Here is an 8,857-nt window from a genome sequence, read left to right as displayed (position 1 = left end):
GTTTGATGTCCTGTCAACATCCTTGTTTGATGTCCTGTCAACATCCTTGTTTGATGTCCTGTCAACATCATTGCTTGATGTCCTGTCAACATCATTGTTCGATGTCCTGTCAACATCATTGTTTGATGTCCCGTCAACATCATTGTTCGATGTCCTGTAAACATCATTGTTCGATGTCCTGTCAACATCATTGTTCGATGTCCAGTAAACGTCGGGTTTTCTCCCAGTCATCAATCAGTGTCTGGTTGAAAGTGTTACTCTGAGGAGTGTGGTACCATGACGTCAGATCAGCAGTGTTCCCCAGTAGTGCGATATTGGAGGAAATGTTTCCGTCGGACAAAGATGGGAATGATATCAGAAGACGTTACGCGATCAGCGCGATTCCAGGGTTCAAATGAAGAAAGGGAAGTGTTGCGACATTTTCTGGAGATCGGGGTTCAATCAGAGAAGAGTATATGCTGAGGCATTTTCTGGGGTTCAAATGGAGATTGGAGTTGAAGATTATATCCAGGATGAGGTCCGCAGGATTATCTTCTGTTCATGTGTCACCGTAGACTCAGGCTGAGGCCAATGGAGGTCGTTATAGGTGTCTTCTGAGGAAGAGTTACACATGCTACCTTCCTTTGTGAAGGTTTACCCTCTGACATGTCGCCCTCAGAGTGGTTTGGTGTTATTTCCGACGTTGCCAGCGGAATTATCACGAGAGATTGGAGAAAAGGATATGCTGAGGCATGTTCTGGGGTTCAAATGGAGAAAAGAAATGCTGAGGCATGTTCTGGGGTTCAAATGGAGAAAAGGAGATGTTGCGGCATTTTCTGGGGAACGGGGTTCATATTGACGATTGCGAGTCATCGTCAGGCGACTGGGGTTCAAACTGGAGATTGGGGTTCATTATTTTGGCAAAAAGGAGTGCTGAGGCATTTTCTGGGGTTCAAATGCAGAGGTCCGAGGATCGTTTGCGCGGAAAAACGTTCGGGGTTCAAGAAAATGAAAAAAGAAGAGAAAATTCCGGGGTCCAAGAAAAAGAAGAAAGAATAATAATCCCGAGCGGATGAGTGGTGTTCAGGCCATGGTTATCCCTGCGTTACCATTTATTTTGGTATCCAGGTCGACAGTTTTTGTTTCGGCATTTCCGGCCGACTTTCTCCGTACCAGACGGATTTCTGTTGCAAGATCGTGTTTCTTCGCCGATGCTGACAGGCGTTGTTAATTATATCCCATCAGAGTGCAAATTGTTCGTCTGTTCTTGGTATTCAATCACTCTTCATCCTGATCATCCGAAAGCCGAGGCTATTTCGTATCAACAGGTTCACAGTGGATTGAATAGGGGCAGCTGTAACACCTCAAAATTTGCCCTCCTCTCTTGGGACTAGCATTATCATATTGCATACATTTTAGGTCATTAGGCATTGCATATTGCATATCATGTGGTTACATTGTGCAAGTCATCTTTCCAAGTCTTGATCAGAAGATGGAGAAGTCAAAGTGCAAGCCTAGGGTTTATTGACTGATCATGGGCCATCTGAGGATTGGGCTGTGAATTAGGGTTTCATGATTCTCAATGGATGTTGGTCTTCATCTTGATTGCAATGATACATCATCATCATCATGGTTGGATGTCATCAGAAGATTGAAGAAGATTCCTTGAGATTAGGGTTTTGACCACTGGTCAACCCTAATCAGTTGCATTGGGCCAATCAGGGCATAATCAGGAGATGGGGCTCATGATGGTTATGGGGTTCATTCTTTGATTATATTGAGCTAATTGAGGCTAGGGTAGCATGCTTGAGCCATTTCAGTTGAAGATTGGAGCTCAGATTGATCTATGCATTGCCTGATTCATCTGTCAGTAGAAAAATCAACTGTGGTCAACTGTACATGATCTGGTGAATTTGGAGGTGGAAATGAGTTGGATACACTTCATTCATGTTGGAACAAGTGTTGAATGACATCTCAAAGCTTAAAAATGAAGAAAATCAAGTCAGGACAAAAATTGCCAAAAATAGAAAGTGACTTATAATTGAAGTTTCCAAAAATGGAAAGTTTTGGACCTAAAAGCCACGTGTCCAAGGAAGCTTCAAATGAAAATTTGTTCAACATGAAAGTTGTAGATCTTGTTCTCACCTTCCCAAAAAGTCCAAGAACTTGAAGATCCAATGTATGGTTGGAAAGTTATGGCTCAGTGAAATTCAGAAATGACCCGTAATCAGGAGGCCATAACTTCCACATGGTTTGTCCAAATTGCAAGTTCTTTATATGCACAAACTCCATTTGACATGTACTTCAAGGGTGCATCATTGGATTTGTTCAAAAATGGCCAAGGCAAAAAGTCACTTTTCAACTGGACAGCTGAATTGGACAAGGGGCAAAATTGTCCAACTCTCAAAATAATTGGAATTTTTGAATGGGACTTTTTTTCTACACCTCATAATTGGCATTTTAAATTTGTTGGAAGCATCATTTTATGGCTAATGCATATGGTTTGGAAATTGGCTTGAAAAATGCAATGGATGAAAATGGACAATTACCATACACATGTGAATTTGAGATTTAAGCATCCAATGAAGTTGAAACAAGTTGCAATGGTTCACATATGGTATTTGGAGATTGCATGAGCTGTCAAAACAGGTGGCATGAGCTGTCATATGGAAATTACACTTTTGCCCTTATTTGCAAAATAACCACTTTCATTAACAAAACCATTTTTGCTAATTAACATGATTAGTGGATGATTAAGCTCACATACATAAACATAATCCCTTCCTAATCATAACAGAATGCACAATTACCAAGTTCAGATCTGAAAATCTCCAATTCTCCCAAAATTTCATCAAGAACATTGAACTTCAAATTGACAATTCTTCATCATTCTTCAACCAAACCACGAAATTCTTTTTGCATCAAACTCCTTGCATCATCTTCTACAACTGTTTGTGGTCTTTGGAGTGGAAGAGGCATTGGATCGTGACTGTAGCATGAGGAGCATCAATGGTGAAATGCGAATTTCATGCTCTAGAAGCAACATCAATTGAAACTGAACACACCTATCACCTTCCTCATCATTCTTGCTCATCTGTTTTGGACTAATTCACGCGAAGAACAGCTCCATCAACACTGCCATTGCCAGGTTTCAAGATTTTCGAATCTCTTGTTTTTCTTAATTGATATATGCGTTGTGAAGCCTGTTTATCATAGATCATGGATATGTGCTTGGTTTTGAGAATAGTGAACTGAGTAGGGAGAAATCTGGAAATGAAATTAGGAACGCAAACCCTAACGCGAGCGATTCGTGAGTTTTAGGAATTGTTAGGTTGATTGGAGTCCGTATTCATGTTCTACTTGTTCGTGCGGTTCTAACGGATATTCACATGTCCATTTTAGTGAACTTTTGATGTTCTTCGTTTTTTGCAAAATCTGGAGAAGTTCTTGGTCGAAGACGATGAACTGAGGCGTTTGATCTGAAAACGCGTTTGAATTTTCAAACTGGAGGTTTCCCGCTCCCGCCATAAAGAATTACCATAATGCCATTATTCAATTTAATTAATTCATTTAATTATTAAAAATTGATTAGGACCTTAAATAATTCACCAAAAATAGTAAAAAATTCAGAAAAATATGGAAATTTTTTCTATGACTTTGTTGCTGAGTGTAGGATTTTTTTGACCTATTGGTCAAAGTTGTGCATGGTAGAAATTCCATTTTGCCCTAGGGTTCTTTAATACATGTTCATTTTTGATACCTTCTACCAATTGATTCATGAAATGCACATATTGTAAAATAAATTCTTGGAAATTTTTGTGATGATTCTTGACTCATTGATGCTCATTTACATGTAAATTTCATGCATTTTTGATACCTGGTCATGTAGTTATGAATTTTGGAAGTTAGGTGTGACAATTTGTGTCACACCTCTTGATGTCAATTTGCTGGAATTATTTGAGTGACCTGTACATGTTGAAATTGATTGAAATTTTGCATGATGCTTAGTTAACATGTTAGGAAGCTAGGTGAATTTTTGTGGAATTTTAAATTGCATTTTCTAATTGATTGTGATTTTTCATTTCTGTTGACCAATTGTGCAAGTCCATGTGATACATGTTGGTAGATTGATTGGGAAATGCTCATATGGTATTGTATAATCATGAAATTTGGCATGCTTGTAGTAGACACATGTTAGGACCTCCCTGTTTTGGTCTCATCCATTTCTTTATTGTTTTCATTGAGATATGAATTTTTGAAGTGGAAGCATGTATTGATGTTGTGATTTGGAGCCTATAATTGTGTCTGTTTTTGTTGATTTTCATTGACATGGTTCCATTTGCCCATTTAAGCTCAAATTTGACATGGTAAACCTTGAATGCCCCCTGTTTAGGTGTAAATAATTTGAGAATTTTTAGATTTGTGTTGGTATGGATTTGAGTGCAATAATTCTGTTTGCATGTTTGGTGCTTCATTTGAACTAGTTTGCCTTATTTTGTGCATAACATGAGCATGATGAATGATATAAACATGAGACCAAGGATGTTTGCTCTTGTTTGACTTTAATTTGAGATTGGTTTGTGAATGCCTTGCTGTTTAGGGATTTTTTCTTGCTTTGGACCCTAGGCTTGGCCTAGTGGTCTAGTTGCTAATATTTGATTGATTTTTCAGGATCAAAAGCACAATGCGCATGGAGAATGAATCAAGTTAAATGCAATTGATGTTGTTGATGTTTGTACACTAACATAACATTGTTTTGTAGGTTGTGAAGTTTGGGAGTGAGCTTTGAGCTTGCTTTATTGTGCATTGCTTTGTATAGTTTGATTGATTGAACACTTGCTGTTTGGTTTTGTCTGTCTGAGTACTAACTGTGTTTGATTGTTTCCAGGTACTTTAGTTGCTCAGTTCCTTGTGAACTTTTGCTTTGCGTTGCTTAAGCAACTTGCATTGAGGTAGGTCCTCTTGACTTCATGTAGTCTGGAGACCCGGCTGTTACCGGGCCGGGCAAATAAATGTCTGAAGTCCTCCTTAAGAGGCGATGATTGTGATTGTTTAATTTTGTGCCTAAGCAGGTGAAAGTCCTTTAAATAAGGCAATTGGTGGAAGGTAGGGGTATGCAGTCTACCCCCCACTATTCAGTTGAGTCTTCTCCTTGCTCCCATTACATGGTTGTAGCATTGAGATCCTAGCCCAAGATCTGTGCAGTGCACATTGTGTCAGAGTCACTGAGTATAGAAGGGTTCCCCCATTCTGGACCCATGCTCATTTGTCAGAAGCTCTCCCTGGTTAGGGATAAGAGCTGTGAGGTCTGATCCTCACTTCACCCATCATCTGCTTCACCTTAGCCTCGTAATGGCAAGGTTAAGAGCGAATCCAGCCTGTACAGACGACTTGCTGAGGCAGTCAAACCTATTGTGTGAGCCCCTTGTTTGGCTATAGCGTGTGCTCTGTGAATCTCTGATTGACATGCTTGTTTGAGATGCCTGTTCTCATTTGATATATGATGTATGCTTGTATGCTTTCTTCTTTCCTGGTTAGGATTAGATCGCACTGATGCAAGTAGGTAGAAACCTGAACTTAGGGTGACTTTGCATGACAACATTAGGCTCGAGTCTCAGCTCCCTAGTGTCGTGTTTTCCCCTCGGTTTCTGGTTAGCAATTCAGTCCCTTTCAGGGGAACTACATCGCCCTGATCCTCGTTCCAGACGAGGTATGTAGGCAGGTGGTCGTGCAAGACCACTCCGGGCAACCTTTTTCTTTTTTGCGTGTGTTTACTTGTTATCTGACTATGCTGTTTGGTGTTTTGGGTTCGGATGCCGACGTAAGCCCAGTGATTGGCTGTCGGGCTCCAAGTTTGCCCTTTTGGGTGTGTTTTGGTTCGGATGCCGACATAAGCCCAGTGATTGGCTGTCGGGCTCCACGTTTGCCTTTTGAGTGTGTTTTGGTTCGGATGCCGACGTAATTCCATCCAGTGGTTGTCGGGCTCCATGTTTGCCACCCTTGCTTGTTTGTTTGTTTTGTGTTGTTTGGCGTGCGTAAGCCGAACTACAGTGGCTCTGATTCTTGTTCCAGACAAGATATGTAGGCCTAAGGTGCGATACCTTATCGAGCTCGTTCCTCCTAACCCCACCTGCGTTCCCCGTGTGTGTGTGTGATGTTTAGCAACCTATTCTTTATTCTAGGACGTGGATCCCTAGGAGTACCTAGGACGTGAGGGGTGCTAATACCTTCCCCTCGCGTAACCGACTCCCTTACCCTTTCTCTCTGGTCGCGAGACCATTTCCTTTCCAGGTTTCTCTGAGCGTTTCCTTTCCCTATCTTGGGATAAATAACGCGCAGTGGCGGCTCTGTGTGTGTTTAGTTTTTAGCTCGCCGGTTGATTTTTCGCAGGATGCGACAGCGGGCAGAGTCGGTTGCTACACCTTGTTATGTAGTAAACAGATCCCCACGTTCTAGTTTAGGTGGAGACACACCCTATAGGGTGTGGTCAGGTGAACATGCTGATTATGAAAGACTGAAAGTTTTCAGGTGCACGACCTATTATCACGTTAAGGATAACAAACTTGATAATAGAGCCAAAAAATCTATCTTTCTATGATACGCAAAAGGGGTCAAAGGCTGTCGTCTTTGGAGTGTAGAAGATTCTAAGTTTATGATCAATAGGGATGTTATATTTGACGAAAAATCTTTGGTAGCTTTGTCAAAAGCTATTAAACCTAATGATGGTGATGTGACGATATCAAATAAGCAAGTTATTGAGATAGAATCTGAAGACCAACCAGATTCTTGTCGTGGTCAGGTGGAGAATCCTATCGCCAGTGAAGACGAGGAAGAGGATGAACGTGATCATGAGGAGGTTCAACAGGAAAATACACATGTGTTACAACAACAACAACAAGAATCTTTGAATGCCACTAGGCCAAAGAGAAATTATAAACCAGTTCATAGGTTTGGATCAGACAAACCTCTAAGGCATTATGGGCAGGTTAACTCGGTGGAATATGCACTCTCAATTGAAGATGATGAGCCGGTCACCTTCAAGCAAGCTATCAAAGACAAAGATAGAGAGAGTTGGTTGGTTGCTATGGATGAAGAGATGCAATCTCTTCACAAGAACAAGACATGGAAGGTGGTCCCATTGCCTGTAGGAAAGTCTGCTATCGATTGTAAGTGGGTGTATAAAATAAAAGAAGATCATACTAAGTCGTGCAGTACAAGATATAAGTATAGACTAGTGGCCAATGGGTTTTCACAAAAGGAAGAAGTTCATTACAATGAGATATTTTCTACGGTGGTGAAACATACTTCTATCCGGGTGCTATTAAGTTTAGTAGCTCATGGTGATCTTGAGTTGGAATAACTAGACGTGAAGACAACCTTCTTGCATGAAGACTTAGATGCGGATATATATATGAATCAACCTGAGGGATACAAGGTTGAGGGTAAAGAGAGTCAGGTATGTCGCTTGAGAAAATCACTTTATGGGTTGAAACAATCTCCTAGACAGTGGTACAAGCGATTTGATTCTTTTATGATAAAACAAGGTTTCTCTAGAAGTAGTTATGACAGTTGTGTCTATATTCAGAAGCTTCATAAAGGTGATTATATCTATCTATTATTGTATGTCGATGACATGCTTATTGCTTCAAAAGACGAGGTGGAGATAGATAAGTTGAAGTTTAAACTTGGTAAAGAGTTTGAGACGAAGAATTTGGGCGTTGCAAAGACAATACTGGGTGTAGTGGTAAATTCATGACCATCAAGCTATGGATAAAATTGACGTCAATAAAACCAGAGTCGCCACCACACTTTTATTGTTTCTAAAGGAAAAGGGAAAAGTACGAACAAAACCCAAAGATAAAAAGTTTTCAAATCAAAACTAATAAAGTGCCAGAGATTACAAGTAACGGGGTTGGTTACACAAAGGGAAGGTGTTAGCACCCAAAATGTCCTAGGTACTCCTAGGGAGCCCTTTTTGTGTGCATATGTTTTTTGGTCTAAATGATGTTTGAGAAAAATAGAGTGTGGGGATGAGAAAAGAATTCATTGATTATATTTTTGTGTTTGACAAGACCTTCGGACTTATGCCTACGTACCAACATAAAAATGAGGGATCAAAACCTCATAGTTCGTGGTAAAAATTTCAAAGTTGGTGAATTTCTTTTAACAAAATTTAATTGAGAAGGGCACAAAGAGACAAAAAGTTGAATGAAGTTGTTAGTTCTTTTTGTCTTTTGAATTTTTAAGTCAGTATGATTAGACTTAGCTACAAGTTTGATTTAAGAAAAGAAGTTCAAAAATTCAATGGCATAAGACCAAAGTTTCTACTTGAAATAAGGTCTAAGTTTGAAATCACAATCAAAGAAAGTTTTTGAAAAGGGGGAGAGATTTTGAAATTTAAGAAATGGGAGGAGATGGAGAGGCTGTCCTAAGCATAAAATTAAAAGTTAAGAGTTGAAAAGATCTGACCAATGGGATGCAATTCAACAGACAAGAATGTCATATAGAAAACTCACTTTCCCTTTGGACTTTGAATCAAGAAATTATCAACAAACAATTAGTAATATAAGACATCATGAAGATCAAGGCATCAAATAAAGATAGCCACATCCGAGCAAGCAAATCCATGGCTAGCAGTCTTCTTTGTCTTCTCATGTGTCAGATGAAATGCTCCTTGATCAACTCAGAATAAAGCATTAGACACAAGATCAAAATAACAATTTGCACCAAGACAATGTAGTAGATGAATTCAAATAAAATCCCAAGACTTGCATCAGATGAGCGCTTAGTTCACAATAACTTGGTCTCAGAATATTGACATTGACCAAGTCCTTTTTGGACAGGGAATGTTGCCTAATCCTAAGTCCAAAAGTTCAGA

Source organism: Lathyrus oleraceus, chromosome 7 (assembly GCF_024323335.1).
Source record: "Lathyrus oleraceus cultivar Zhongwan6 chromosome 7, CAAS_Psat_ZW6_1.0, whole genome shotgun sequence".
NCBI classification, from domain to species: Eukaryota; Viridiplantae; Streptophyta; class Magnoliopsida; order Fabales; family Fabaceae; genus Lathyrus; species Lathyrus oleraceus.
The sequence above is the reverse complement of the archived record's forward strand: the minus strand, read 5'-3'. Positions refer to the sequence as shown.